Source organism: Arvicanthis niloticus, chromosome 12 (genome assembly GCF_011762505.2).
Source record: "Arvicanthis niloticus isolate mArvNil1 chromosome 12, mArvNil1.pat.X, whole genome shotgun sequence".
Lineage (NCBI taxonomy): Eukaryota > Metazoa > Chordata > Mammalia > Rodentia > Muridae > Arvicanthis > Arvicanthis niloticus.
The window spans coordinates 58,943,534-58,959,658 of record NC_047669.1 but is presented as its reverse complement, the minus strand read 5'-3'; the positions used below and the strand labels follow the sequence as shown (position 1 = coordinate 58,959,658).

The 16,125-nt window shown below is 40.3% G+C and overlaps 1 protein-coding gene across 2 annotated transcripts in view; it reads left to right on the top strand.

Moving 5' to 3' along the window:
* Nrip1 (nuclear receptor interacting protein 1) overlaps positions 1–16,125 on the top strand; it is an 82,935-nt gene that overhangs the window by 35,681 nt on the left and 31,129 nt on the right. For both annotated transcript variants that reach the window (XM_076943090.1, XM_034515308.2), the window contains one exon: positions 5,428–5,546. The gene's annotated coding sequence lies outside the window, so the exon portion shown is untranslated. The remainder of the gene's footprint in view (positions 1–5,427; positions 5,547–16,125) is intronic.

Below are 16,125 nucleotides of genomic sequence, written 5' to 3'. Positions count from 1 at the left end.
TGTTTGTCTCTCTCTCTCTCTCTTTCTCTCTCTCTCTCTCTCTCTCTCTCTCTCTCTCTCTCTCTCTCTGTGTGTGTGTGTGTGTGTGTGTGTGTGTGAACTTGACTCTAGCTATGTAGGACGTTCTGGGAAGAGGGAAATTCAGTTGAGAAAATGTCTCTACCAGTTAGGCTTGTAGGCAAGCTGGGGTGTAGGACGGGGTGGGGTTTCTGGTGGTGGGTGAGGGAGTAGAGGAATGGGAAAAGTGAAGGGGTGGAGTTTCTTCTGTAATGATTGGTATGGGAGGACCTAGCCCACTGTGGGCAGTGCCACTCCTGAGTAGGTGGCCCTAGGTTGGAAAGCAAGCTGAGAAAGTCAGGAAGAGCAAGCCAGTCAGCAGCACTCCTCCCTTGCCTCTACTTCAGTTGCTGCTTGAGCTGCTGACCTGACTTCTACTCATTTATGGACTCTTAAGTTACCGGTAAGATAGAGTAAACCTCTTCCTCTCCAATGTGGCTTTTTTGTTGGTATTTAATCACAGCAGTACGAAGTGAATTAGTACAACCAGATCCCCCCACCATCATTTCCAACTGACGAGTTTCTTCAAATGAAAAATGATAAATGTTGGTGGTGTGGTCTCTGTCACTTCATTGACAGTTCTAATGAGGAATTAGGATGGTTGCCATATTGTGTGTTGGTTAAGCCTTCTTCTTTGAAGTGCTTTTCAATCCTCATCCGGTTTACTAATTTTTATTTGATTGGATTATCTCATTCTTGAGTTCTAAGGAATTTAATACATGCTGGATGAATTTTTCCCATGTATGAGTTGCAAACATTTTTCCCTACTCTGGTGTTGGCTTTTCAGACAACTGACTATCTCTTGGAGACTTTGATGAGGGTCAGTTGTTCAGTTTTTATGGATTGTGCTTCTCCTGCTCAACACAGGAATCTTTCTTTAACCTAAATTCTCCTGCTCTTCTTCTACAAGTTTGGTTCTGTGTGTTGCTTCAAACCGTGATCCAGATAATTAGTTTAACACATAGTAAACTAAAGGGCGATACGTATTTATTTACTCGCGTCCTTAGGATTTTATGACTATTTACTGACAAGATTGTACTTTCTCCCTTGAGTTTCTATGGAAACTTCTTTAAAAAATAAACAGACACTGGGTCTGAAAGTTCCTTCTGGTGTCCCCTCCTACCCCTTCCCCTTCTGTTGTGTAGACCTTGCTTTACAAAGCAGTACACATGGCATTTTGTTTTGGTTTTGGTTACTGTCTCACGTTTATCCTGTCATAGGTGGATGGTTGCTTTGGTTACAATCTCCGCTAAGAGGATTGATACTGATCTCATTTGCATACAATTTTTGGATATACTTTGGTTTCTCCTCCTTAAAGAGCCATGTGTGAAATTGTTGTGATGTTCTGAATGCATGCCTGCATGTAACTGTCCGAGACTGCGCAGCTCTTTCCCAGAGAGGCCAGGCCTCTTATGTTCTTATGAGGTACATAAGAATGTGTTGCTTCTCACAGTACCTTTAGAGTCAGTTTGGGCATGAGGTGGTTTTAAGTCTTTTAAAGTTAACCATTTTTAAAAGGTTTATTTAATGTGTACTTGTTCATGTTTGTGTGGGTATGTGCACAGGAGCACAGGTGTCTGCCGAAGCCACAGAGGGGTGTTGTATCCCCTAGACCCAGGGTTCTCAACCTTCCTAATCCTGGGACCCTTTAATGTAGTTCCTCATGTTGTGCTGACCCCCAATCATAATATTATTTTAGTTGCTATTTCCTAACTGTAGTTTTGCTACTGTTATGAATCATGCTGTAAATGTCTGTGGTTTCTAGTGGTCTTGGGTGACCCGTATGAAAGGATTCTTTTGTTCTGGGTCTTGTCATCTGTCATAAACTTTTGTAAACTTTTTTATTAATCTTAAGTGATATGTTGTAGATGTCCTACAAGATTACAATGCCTCCGGACAAAGAAGATTTTTTTTTCTCTAATAATTTTTTTTACTAACAGTATATTATTTTAAAAAATATTCATATGTATGGGCGCATGCCTGCATGCGTTTCTGGGCACCTGCATGTGAGTTGAGTGCCTGTCGAGAGAACGTTGAGCGTTGGATATGGAGTTGGAGTTAGATAGAGATGATTGGAAGTTACAGAAGGGGTACTGGGAATTTAACCCAGGTTCTTTGGGAGAGGAAGCGCTCTTGCCCTCTGAGTCACCTCTTTAGCACCCCAGTAAGGTTGACTGTAACTTGCCCCAAGCTAGGTGTTTTCATATTTATTGCTTCAGTTTCACATTGAGCGGATGGTATTTCAGCATCGTAGGCAGCAAAGTCTGCAATCTTTAACGACTTGTGTGATGTTAACTGCATTTACACCAGCAAGGAAGGGTTGTTTTAACTGTGAAACAAACCTCAACACACATTAGTAATGGGATGGAGGGCGATCCCGCATGATGTCAGGAGCTGTAGCAAGAGCAGTTGATGATGTCCGATGTCCAGCACAATGACAAAGCCAAGTGTGGACAGGCAGGCACAGATGGTCCACCAGTACCACACCTGTTAGTGAATGAAGGGTTTTCTAGGAAGTCTGTCCTGTGGTCCTCACTCAAAACATCTGACACACTGAGTCATTGACTAACTTAAACATTTTCTTACATAAGAACTTTGTAAATGTTCATCTGTGAAAGTTGTTACTCTATGTTAACGTTTGTTGTTATGTTTCAGTATCTCTATTTTCTCCTGTGTTCAGACATAGTTCCAACGCTATATAACAACACCGGTGGAGAGTAGCCAAAGAAATGACTAGCTCTAGAATGTAGTGAGTGTCCACATAGATGTACACTTGGTTTTACTTCCTCCATGGAATAGACAGACGTCATCTGCTTAGTGGTTTTGTTTTCCAATGTGTCTGTGATTCGAGAAGCCAGGAAATGGATTACTACAGAAAGGTGACTATTAATATTTCAGATCATTTCCAAGGCTTGGATTTTTTTTTCAGATTAAATGTTACCAAAATTTAGTTTCTTCTTTTTTTTCTTTTGTTTCTTTTTGTGAGAGAGGTCTCACTTCACAGACAGGCCTTGACCTCACAGAGATCTGCCTCTCCACACCCGACCTTACGGCGTGATTTCTTCATTAGCTTCCTTTAACTCTGTGACTTGGGGTAGCTGACGTACAGTTTTCTCATCCATCAAATGGAAATGATAACAGTTGGCTTACAGGGTTCTTTTAAATTGCGCACATGCAGAAGGATTCACGTCGTGCCAGTCTCTGATAACTGTCCTTGGGAATGTGAGCAAGAGTTTTGTTGAGAAGGCTCCTATACTTTACCACCGTCACCGTTTAATATGTTACTCTGCAAATCCTCCCCTTTGCTCTAGTCAGGAGCAGGTAGCGTTCTTCATAGAGCATCCCTGCTTGGAGACTATACTAATGAAGATACAGCTTGAACTGTAAAGTTCCATCTGTGCTGCATTCTTAAACAGTGAGATCATGCTCTTCCTCCGTATTTAAAGACCAAGTAATGGTATTTCTCAGGAAGAGAAGAAATGTAATAACACTGAAAAAAGTATTAGGATCTCAGTGGTTTGATACTTGTCAACTAAGTCAAGGCCGACTTATCGGGGATAGTTTCCAAGGCTAGGAATTAGGTGTAGAGAATCCCTCAAGGTCTCTGTTGTAGTCTAATAAATGTAATCGCAAATGTGGTTGTTTTAAAGATCACATGTGAATAACTTCCATCTCTATATAGTCAGGAAAAATGATCAACCCTCCACCCCCTTACTTTACTGAGAGCTCCTGTCAGAATTTGTTGGCGAGGTCTGATTTGACTCCAAAATATAGAACTTGGGAACCTCTTCTGAGTCTGCTGTTCCTGTATAACATCACAATAAGGTTAAGTACGCCCAAGCCTAATAAAGTGCTCGGTAACTGGGAAAGCACGAACCTTAATTATGGCTTCTGGTTTCTCCCAGTGTACCCCGCCCTCCCTATTTTCTAGGTCACTAAATACTAAATAGTGGAGCAGGGTGACAGCAGAGCCACCTCCGATGTGGGATAACTCTTAGAGGTCTTTCGTTGTGCTTGTACCAAGCAGGTCCACTTTTTCCTGGTTCTTATATTCAGCTTTCATTTATTAGAAATATCCATTCATTGAAGAAAATTACAAAATATTTTATCAGCAGAAAGAAAAAAATAATTACGTCTGAATGTAGAAAGGATGCCATTATTTTGTATCGTTTTAATGAAAAAGTATTTGTGCTAAACATAGGGTTTATTTAATTCTTAATATATATCACTCAGCATAACTCAATTTCCTTAGATAAGACTTTGTATATTATACTGTATCGTATATACTATTTTATGTTGTAATAGATTATTATTTAGCTAATTTTAGGCTTTTTAATTTAAATATATATTAGCTATTTCTAATTTTTTGCTATTAGAAATAATACGTATTATAAACTTTTATTTTTGCTAATTACTTTCACCTTTCATGTTCTGTGTTTTCTTAGAAAATAGGGTCAATCTTAGGATTGGGCAACATTAAGGGGCATAAAACATTTTGTGGCATTTCAAAGCAGAATGAAACCAGCACCACAATTTACTGTAGCCTGTTTGAATTCCTGCCGTGTGTAAGCTCCTAACCCAGAAAACCCATTGATCTATTTTTTTCCCCATAGTAGATTAATTTGCATTGTCTAGGAGTGTGTGCAAATAGGACTATACTCAGTGTTTTTGTTTTCATCTAGTTTCTTGTACCGGGTAATTACTGTGTTCGTTATTATTGTATCAATAATATAGTGGCTCCGGGCTCTACAGGTGTGTGTGGACTTGCCGCAGTCTATTTATTTCAGCTGGTCTACGTGGTTCATTTTTTGTCTTTTCTCCAGTTTGAGGGCTGTTAACGTTAGAAGTGGTTCTAGGTTTTCTCTACTGTCCTTGTATGAATGTAAGATGGCTGATGCCTATTGTTTTGGAAAGCTTAAATTGTTTCTATTTTGAAAATGATGAAATTCAATATGATAGAGCCTACAGTTGTTTTTCTTGGTTTTCTTTTTTGGTGATGTCTTTAGGGGTACATAGCATTTTGGGGTGAATCATAATGGATGAGTCTGTCAGAACACTAGGAAGTTCGCCATTAACGTAGGTGAACAGGCACTTCATAGCAACAACACCATCCCTTGTCATGATTTATTTTGGCATAGCATCTTCTAATAATTAAGCAAATGTATTATTTGCATAGCGAGGACCTTTTGCATTCCTTTAATAAAGTACTAGATATAAACAATTTATATCTATCTGTCAAATGACTCCTTCTGTATTGAATTTGAGCAAGGAAAGATTCTGAGAAAAATGTATTATTGACTATCACAAAATAATGTTGTTTCTAAATCTTGTTTCGAATGGTTGCCAAAATGTCCTTTTCCTGTTCTGAAGGTGCGCAGTTGACAGAGGAGCACGGGAGAATCTGAAGACTCCGATGACATCAGAGCTACTTTTCAACAACCTTCTCAGCTTCCTTCCCCACATAGCAGAGGCTCAGGCCGAGACAGACGGTGAGAATCCTTTCCCTCCTCTCCTTTGGCTTCATCCTTGTGGCTTTAATCTGTTTTACACAGTTCTTTCTTGGTTGTAAATTAGCTTAGAGTTACCAGATATCTATTATGTATTTTATCTATACAAATTATCTCTTTAGGCAGTGTGGTTAAGAAAACAAGGTCCAATCTAAGGAATTTACAGTAAAGAATCAAATCAGTGTAAGCAAATGGTGAAAGAGACTAAGTGCCAGAAGAAAAGCCAAAAATCAAAATTCTCGTGAATAGAAGAATCAGGAGGATTCTTTCTGCAGAGATGGGCTGTGAAACGGAAACTGTGTCAGTGTTGATAATTTGCTTTTACCCAAACTCATAGAGGTTGTAAAGCTGATATCTGCAATAGAAATCCTATTCATGTACAAAGTTATTGTTTAGATAGGAAAATAGAAATGTTTAGTTTTTTGTGGGTATGGTTTCACATAGGTGGGTCAGTACGTTTGGAGTCGGTTACCTCCTGCAAGACATTTTTGAGAAATGATTAAATACTTGGTTTGAGTTAAAAAAAAAAAAAAAAAAGAGAGAGAGATGGGTGAATAGTAAGTTCTGGTTGAATTGACTCAACTGTTTTTCCAGTCTCGGGCCTTACAATTCGTTTCTGGGCTGCAGCAGCCTGTACGAGCTGGGAAAAAGCAGAACGCTCCAGTGTTGTGCTTGTAAGTTCTAGGGATGAGTTCACTTGTGGCCAGAGACCTGGAAACTCTGCTCAGAAAAAGCAGCTTCCATACCCTAAGCCACCATATGAGGTTGGGAAAAGTGGCTAATAACGTTGAGCCAACTTTTAGTCCGAAAACCTAGCAGTGAGCTTAGCTTAATTGCTTTCCTTAATTTTCTTCTCACCTCACGAAGAAAAAAATCCTTAAAACATTCTGTGTAAAAAGTGCCTAAAAGCAGCTGTAGATGGGCACTGGCTGCTTTCCAAGTTCGTGTCACTCCTCTTGTAGAACTTGTATCAGCTCTGCTTCTGTCTATTCCCAAATTCTTTCATCCACGCATGTCATGTGGTCCCACACTGACACCTGTTTACGTGGAACTCCTTTCTCAACTTGTGAGTTTGTTAAAGTGAGTCCAGACACTGTAATGAGTTTGACGATGGCCAACACCCTTGTTTTACTGAGTCACAAGAAGTTGCAATCACTTAAGAGTTGAACAGGTGACTCCGATGGCGAGCAGATAAAAACACAGCGAGTTCCTAGCAAGGCAGCACATTTAGCTGCTGTGGTGGCTCTGCAGTTCCCTCACCAGATGCTAAGACAGGACAGACTGGGCCACCTGCTACTAGTGAGGGACAGCCGAGCTCACAAAAGAGGTGGAAGAGGGGAAGCGGTCAGTGTAGATTTTCCTTCTAAGGAAACTAAGAATATTTAGAACAGCGGACAACTTTCAAAATACAAAAATTAAATAGTCATTGAGGATGATTTATTTATTTATGATCTATTACATATAATTAACATGAGTCAATATCTTTAACATATATTTAACATGAGTCAAAATTTTTAAGATATATCTATCTGGCTTTTGTAAAATGTGTTCATCGTTATCGGGGCTATAGCTTCTGTGTTCAATCCTAACATTGTATAAAACCAGGCCTAGTAGCATAGGCATGAAACACCAGCACACAGGATCATCTTGCCTACGTATATACATATATATGCATATTATATGTATATATAACATATAATGTACATATAATGTATTATATGTATGTGTATATCTGTACATATGTGTGCGTGTGTAGGTGTACGTGTAGGTATATATTCGAACACTCGTTCATCAGAGCCATGGTCGAGAAATCTTGGATACGGCAGGGTCATAATTTGTAATGTCTGTAGCAGGCTTCCTTCCCATCACTCAGTGGACTGTGTTTTATCCTAAGCAAGATGTGGTAAACAGCATTTGTCAAATTGAAGTTATTTATTATATGTTTTCTTTACCATAGTTTATCACACAACCACACTAAAGAAGCCACCGTTAAACTTTTAAGGATGGTAATACTTTTTGATTGAAGAAACAATTGGATTATTGAATATTGAAAGCCATATAAAACATGGAACACATAGGAAGCTTTTAATGTCCTATACCAGTTTTTTCGTATGTGTTAGCTTTATTCTTTCAAGAAATGGAGTCATTCCATATAGTAACTAACAAAAGAAATTTACCCTTAAGGTGAATTGTACAGGACCCTGAGCCTTGCTCGCTTTCTTTGTGCAATATTCATTAGTTTACATTTACAAAAAGTGATTTAATAAAATTGATAATTGACTCTGAGTCACTTTAACTTTAATATGTGACCATGGTAATTTTTCTACAGAAGGAAATGCTTTCTGTGATACACCTTTTCACTAGTAAATTTTGCATATTAATTAATTTTTTCTTTAGTCTGATTAAATTGTGGATAACATTCAGCAAGTGTTTTGAGTGTTCGCCTTTATGTCAGAGAAAGAAATTTCTGTAGAGACATGAAAATGGCCAGAGATTTAGTTGGTTCTGAGAGATGGGGATGCCAGGTTGCTAAAGTCAGGGGAAAAGGCACATGGAATTGTCTTCCTAAAATGTTCTCATTTACAAATAAGCTCTTTTGGGACTGATCGTTCCTTAGCACGTAAGGATGTGGTCTCCCACTCTTAGTTCAGGTTCTAGACTCATATGTAGAGGAGAGACACATTCTGGTCAATTGTTCTCCAACACAGACAAGCTGGCTCGTGTGTACTCATAAAGTACATCAAAAAAAAAAAAAAAATATATATATATATATATATATATATATATATATATATTTTATTGGAAGACTAGTACTCCTTCAGATCCAGAGGCCTCCAGTGTGTGCCTGATATCATGTAAAATACAGAATTTCGTAGGTACAGTATGCCATAGTTTATGTACGTGTTTGTGATGAAGTTTGATTTCATGTTTGCTGGAATAAGAGTTTAGCATTAATAACTAATGATAAGACAATACAGAAATGAAGTATAATAAACCTTCTGTGGAATTGTCTTTGTCTAGAAGCATCTTACACTGTGTTAACTGTTCTGGTCCAAGGTGACTTAAACCAGAAGCCCTCACGTAGCACTGAAGCAGTGCCTTTTGCTTAGTATGTGTAACAGTTTATGAAAGCATTTAGACTTCTACACAGTGGGCGTAGGAACGTGGTGCAGGCAAACCCCAGCTCAGTCCATTTAATTGGAATTAATTGCCGTAAGTCAGGTTGGCTGCCACCAGCCAGTTTGGCTGCCCCCCCTTGGAGCTTCTCTGGCTATGGACAACTCTGGTAAGGAGATCTAGATTCTTGGCTCAAAGGAAGTGTTGTTAATTTCCAACATTGCTTCCATCTACTTATAATTCCCTTCCTCGCAGCCAACCATCTTATTTCAGAGGCTGAGCCTGCAGCCTAGACATTGTCCCAATGTCTCAGCTACCACATTTCCCCCAAACTCCAATTGTCTTGTGTTGTTTTTCTAGTCGTTTTATGCTCGAGTGATTCCCACAGCTTAATGATCATAGGAAAGTAACAAACCTTTCTTAATTAATCCTGAGTTATCATTACAGTGGGAAAAGCGTAGTTAACATTTCTTCCAAATTTGATATCTGTAAAGAATGGCCTTCCCTTGACTCTTCTGAATAATTATACGACTAACGTCATCTGGGAGGGAAACCCCTACTGTACTAAACTTCCGGATGCGCTTGGAATTTTTGCTATTCTGTGATAGGTTCAAATGACGTAAATAAAACAATGAAAAACTTGCATGGCGGGCCAGCCTCAAGCCCACATTCTTGCTCAGATTGCGGTCTTTTTCATTTGGTTGGCTAACGAGATCTTCTTGATTACCTGTTTGCCACCCCAACTTAGCATGTTTCTAACAGTAGAGCCTTTTATTTTGGTAGCAAAACTTTCTGTCTGGAATCAGACATCAGTCTTATTTTCTAACCCTGTTGGTCCCTCTGTAATTTCGCACAGAAATCTGGTTCCTGGGGTGGCCTGAGTAACACATGGTGAGAAGTCTCAGTTAGTGTCTTTGCCTTTGACCCTACCCTTCCTTGCCATACCTATGTGTGTTCTCCATGCTGGTGCTTTTAGTGTGTGCACGATGAAGCTCTGCTTTCTCTTCTGTTTGCTGCCTGTTTCAGTGCTGTAGTAGCGCCCATTCTGTGGCTTTACAAAGGCCTCTGTCTTGTCAGCAAAAGGCATCCAGATCCCATGTCCCAATCTCACCAGACTCAAGGATACTGTATGAGTGCCACCCTGAGGAAGTCCCTAATTCCTGCCAAATTCTGTATTTTTGAGGAGGTACCAATGTTTCTAGAATGTGTTGTGTTACCTGCACACATCTCTTCCTTCCACGCCCTAAAGTGTTCCAGTTGGCAAAGCCCTTGATTGTCCCTTAAGCCAGTTCCTTTGCCACGTCTGTAACCATGGTCACCTTTAGTTCCCTGCTCTCTCTTCTCGGTGCTTTCTTATTTTATTCGTGGCTTTGTTTAACTCTGATCTCAGTATGTTGTTGATTGAAAAGCTTGTAAAGCCGGTTCAGGAGGGCTTGTCATTGATTAGCCTTGTAGCCTCAGTTCCTACCACACAGCAGCTTCTTAACCAGCGTCTGTGGATGTTACTAATGGTAGGGTAAGTGTGGAGTGATGCTGCCTGCGAAGATGGAAAATGGTTTAAGTCCTTTGCCTTCTCATTTACAACTAACACCCCTTTCTTTCTTCAGCTGGATCATGGGGAATTTTTGACATGGGATATCTTTCTCCTCCCCCTTTCTTGCTTTGCTTTGTCTTCTATGTTATGAGGGATTGAGCCTGTCCAAAGATTTGCCGAGCCACATCCCTAGCTGAGAGCATTCTTTACCTGGCATAGTTGTAGTGCACAGCCTGGAAGCTAGAAACATGTTTGTTTGATGGGAGTCAAGATGTTGCTTCTTGGCTTTTGCCCTAGTGTGTCATCTGTGGTTCCCGAGTTCTCAGGACCACTTCATATCCCTAATCTGTTGAAGATCCAGGTGAGTTTTCATCTAGGTCAGCCATGACACCTGTTCTTTATACATGAGCAATGTGAACGTAGAACATTTTGAAGTTAAAAAAAAAAGTATTCAAAGATGCATTTCAATAGTCATTAAAACAATGGCATGTGGTTTCTGAATGACACCGTGTAGACACGTTAGAAAGATACACAAAAGCACATATGTGTGATTCTGTGTGTGTATATGTGTGTGTATCATGAAAGTAGTCTTGATCTTTGTACGTCTTGAATAAGGACCTGTGAGTATCTCTTACTCATATTCTGAGACTGCTGTTATTAAAATTCACATTGCCAGCAGAATGGTCTACACATTCCTCCTAAAGTCACCTAACTCGTGTTTGCAGATGTGTATGTATGTGTATGTTTTCTTCTTAACTTCTACAGAGTTCATCATGTTACCTACTCTTCTATTAATGTCTAGACATAGACTGTTCTGGAACCTGTTACCAGTGTCAGCTTGGCAGTCATAAGACAGAGATGCTTACTCAAGAAGTCATTTTATTTGTGGATACGCATAAGGTCATTCCTAGTCAGGCACTGTCAGTAACCCTGGCTTTCAAGAGGTGTCCCTTTTTATGACTTGTGACACTCCACGCCCTTCTCCTGTGGAAGTCTCACTCTTGAGATTGTGAAGTTTGCTCATTAATGCAGTCTTAGGATGAAGTCCATGTCTTCTTTTGGGATTACGGTAGGCTCCCCTTCCGAGTGTTTCACTCTCTCCTCTGTGCGCCCTTCCTCTCCTCTTGCCTCAGCCTGACCCCTGATGCTGGCTTGCCTTTGTGCTCTGGCAGATATTTCTTTGGCCCTAGTGACTCCTGCTCCCCACACCCTCCTGTTCTACCTTGGCTGACACTCTGTTAAATTCCTTCTGAGGTCTTAGCAGGACAGTCGGTCTCTAGAGTATTTAACGACTCTTCAATTCCCTGAGTACTGGGTCTTCCTGAGAGTTCTGGGAATGCAGCGTGCACCTTGCAGCTGGATGGTAATCCCAAAATGGCTACTCATCACACTCTTGATGTATTAACAGTTCATAGTCTCTTATCGTATGGTGATGTCATGATGTGAGCTGGAATTTGGGACTTCATGTGATTACCAGTGTTAATCTGGAAGCACAGCAAGAAACCCATAGAACACTGGGAGTCCTTTAATCTTTTTATTTTTTAATTTTTGTTGTTGTTCTAAGCATAGTAGGCCCTCAGTTAATGTTTGTCAAGTATTTTTTTTCCTTTATTAGTGTTAGATGAAACTCATAGCTCCAGCAACGCAACGATATAATTAAGCCAGAAAGATACTTCAGCTTCTGGCTCCTAGCCAAAGGAAATATACCTTTGAGGTGGGCACAGTGACCCAGTCCTGTAATCCTGGTACTTTATTCAGACAGAGGCTAAGGCGGTAGAATCATGAGTTCAAGGCCAGCTGAGACTATGTAGGATCTAAGACCCTTTCTCAGATGAACAAACCAACAAAAAAAGAAAAGCAGAAATATGCCTTCACATTGTTTAAAAACGTTACACACTGCTTTCATAATAAACAAAGGCTGAGAATATATTTGTGTTATGTACAGTTCCGATTTTAAATTTTGATTTCTACTGGAATTTTTGTTTTCCCTAAAATTTTGTACAGATCATATCAACACAGTATCTTATATACCTGTGTTAGAAATCTGATAATTATGTTATTTTCATCTTTTGCACTTAATTAACATCTATTTTGTAGCATTCTTTATGTTACACAAACTGCTTTCTAAATGTTCGGTCCTGATTGTACTATTTCCTGAGCTGTGTTGAACTGGGCTGCCCACGCCTTCATTTGACTCTTCTTCTTAGCACCAGCTGGTCTACCACATCTTCTCTCTAACCCATCAACAATCCCACAGTTTCTTTTGTTTGTTTGTTTTGTGTTTTTAAAACATTCCTTTAATCATATCATTTCCTATAAGCCATCCATTCCCAACAGATAAAGGCCTAAGCTCCTTGGCATGGCCTTGACTCAAAAGTCCTTGGAGCTAGGAACACTGTTAGCTTAATCTCCAGTCACAATAAGTAGCTGCCCCTTCCTGTGTCACACCAGCTCAGCTCTGCCTTCAAATCCATTGCTGTGGCCTAGAATGTCACCATTATCTTCAGCCACCATGTCCCACCATTTGCACATGCAGAAAAGCAACACCTAGGTTATCCCTGCTCGGTGTGTGCAGGGCACGTGTTACGTGAATGCTTCCAGCATAGCACTTACGCTCCACACCGAGAAGAAGAGATGTGCCCCGCACAGCGCTGTTAGAAACTCGCTAGGGATTGCAGCCTGGCCCTGTGGTCTTTGCAACCACATACCTGAATTCATGTGAATGGAAATGTGGTCAAGGTTCAAATAGAATCTTGAACTTATTTATTCTGTTTCCTAAAAAGAAGTAATTTACAACCTCTTGCTTCTTCTAACTACTGGCCTTTTGTTGTTGTTGTTAATCGTGGGATGGAGTGTGCACATGTACAGGTCCGGGGACAACTCTGGCTTTAGTTCTTCCTCTCTAGCTTTATGTGGGTTCCAGGGATCAAACCCAATTAGCCTAGCTTGTGTAGCAAGTTGTTTTACCTGCTGAGCCCCTCACTGTCCAGTAACCACAGTCCCCAGTTTACTCCTGGGAACTGGAGTCAGTGCTAGAGCTGCTGTGTGTTTGGGGGTTTTGTTGTTGTTGTTTCCTGTTTTTTTTTTTTTTTTTTTTTTTTTTTTTACCAGACTGGGTTTCTCTGTGTAGCCTTGGATGTCCTGGAACTAGCTCTGTAGACCTGGCTGCCTCTAACTCACAGAGATCCCCCTGCCTCTGCCTCCTGAATTCTGGGATCAAAGGTGGGCACTACTGTGCCCTGCTCTGTTTGTTGTTTTGTTTTAGAATAATGATGTTACAACTTGCCTACTATAGCCCTGCATTAAAATGCAAAGGCACTGCTTAGCAAACAGCCACCTCTCTTTGGTCTGTTTTCTGTTGCTCTAACAACATACCCAAGGCTGAGAATTAGAAGAGAAATGAATGTGTTTCTGGGGCTCAGGTACTGAGCAGTCTGAGAGCACTGTGCTGACATTTGCTCGGTGTATAGTGAAGGCTTTGTGGTCCAGCCTAACAATCATTGGACAGCAGGGGACATGACTTGGTGAGAGCACTCAGAGCCCTGCCTAGTTTCTAAGTGCTAATTTCTTCCTTTATGATGTCATTCTATCCGATTAGTGCCATTAGTGGATGAAATTGAGGATGCAGTTTCTAACACATAAGTCTGGGGGCGTCACATTCAAGCCATAGTAAGCAAGCCTCAACTGCCATGCTCTCTTTTGGCCTGTATTCGGAGATGCTGAAACTAGTGTGGGGAAGGGCAAGTCTTCCTCTCCCAATAAACAGCACTAAGCTAGCTTTACCAGATTCTTCTCAGGTCCGCTCTCCCTCTGCGGACAGTCCTTCCCAGTGTATCTTTCTCTAGTCACACGATACTCTTTGATTGTCATCTTAGCAAGGTATATGCAGTTGCACGAAGTCTGTGATTTAACCAGCCCTAAGCTTATTTTTCAAACACTGAAAGTCCTAGATTCGTGTCGATGGAGTGATTTTCACAGTCTTAGCCTGTCACTGTGCTGCAGATCTCAAAGATGTAGCTGTAGTTTTCAGGTTTATCTCCATGTCACTAAAGAATAGGCAAGGGAAAAAAAAATACCCAGCTTGAATTCATTATAAACAAAATGGAAGAAGTGTTTACTTTTGAGGACTAATAGTCCCCCCTTCTTTTTTTGTGATTTCTTGCTTACATAATTTGTTATGAAAGAGTGTTTCTAGGTAAACCATCTCTCCAGAATGCCTGTAATGTGTTCTGTTCTGCTCTGGAAGGGTTAAGGGGAGACAGCATCCTGTCAAAGACCTTGTTTTTAATTTTGCTTCTCATACTGGCGCTGATCCTGCTAAGAGCAGCCCAGATTAGTTCGGGAAACCTTTGAAGAGATTTAAGATGTCCTTCAGCCAGTTTGAAGGTTTTTGTCTTGCAAATCCAGTACAAGGGCGCCTGCAGGCATCTCGACCCTTGCTGAGCCGCCGTAGCAGCTCAAGGTCACACTAACCCGCCCTGTGACATTCAACAACAACAGAAAAAAAATTATGCAGTGGAACTGCTTCAGCATTCAGCCAACCAACAACTTCCTCAGTGAGGGAACTAGGGAAGAAGTCTCCCCCCCCCCCCACTATTTCTTTTTTGGGGGAGGCTTTGTGAATTTTTTGCTGTAGGAAATAATCTGGGATTTCTGGTGTGCGTGATGACAAGGTCATTTCTTAATTAGAACACATGTAAAGAACAAAGCTAAATGGCTTCAAAACAGCTTTGTAGTTGATGGAGAGGATTTAAATTATTTAAAGAGATAGTCACCCATGTATGATGGAAACTGAATTCTAAAGGCATTAACTCCTTCCTCCCTGTCTCCATGCTGTTCCTTTGCACTCTTCATGTCTGATATTATGGGGTTGCATCCTAAAATAACGAAAATTTGTCCAAATGTCTAGTTTATGTTTTGCGGAAAAACATAATTTGTAAATGTAATCCTGAGATAAACTTTTAATGGAGTTTTCTCTCCATGACACGGGTCCTGCAAATTTTATCAAATGTCTGGAAGAACTAAGGCTGTCCCTCTGGCAGCTGTGATTTGTTTATACTCTTTGGAAGGGAGGTGAGTAGAGGGCCTGATATCTTTTTTCTCTCTCTGACACACCCATTTCTGATGGAGATGCCTCCCTGAACATGCTAGCCTCTGTTTCTTTAAAAAATCATCAGCTGATAGCGTACAGGTTTTTCAAGTTTCGAAGAATTAATAAGTATTTAAAGTGGACTTTATGAACTTTGTTTCTGAGGGCAGTTGACATGTTAAGGCTAATGACACCAGGCCCATTAATACTTAGCAGCCATTTTGGATTCCCTTTCCACTGAGGTTTGGTGCTCTACTGTGGGCTAGTGTTAAGTACCCAGTACCTCAATGGGATAGATTCCAGGAGAGTCAGTGTCTTCTGCTTGGACTTCATGCATGACCCTGGTGTAGTATTAGGACCCAATAATGAAAGAGAATAATTTTATGGTTGTTATCTTTATAGGCATTGGATATAAAAACCATTAAAATTCTTATTTCTTCATGTGAAAGAAAATCACATTTGGGCAGAGAAATTTGATTTGAGTTTTATGATATTGGCAGAAGAATTTCCTCAGAATTCAGACCCTATTGCTTTTCTGCAAATAGGAGTGAATGGGAATCTTGCTGACTAGAGTGTAAAGATGGATAGTATTTTTTGGGTATTTTAACAGAGGTTTTGGATGCTGCGGGCTAAACTTAACATTTTTAAGTTTGAGTGGATAATATGGTAGATTGTATAAGAACTATCTTGAATTTACTAAACCTGTTATTGTGCGGGATTTTCTTCCTGTCAAGAAACATTTGCTTGGGTCCATAAAAAGAAAAAGGAGCCTTACATGGAGACACATAGTTTTAGGTATAGGTATCTAAAGAGATTTCAGG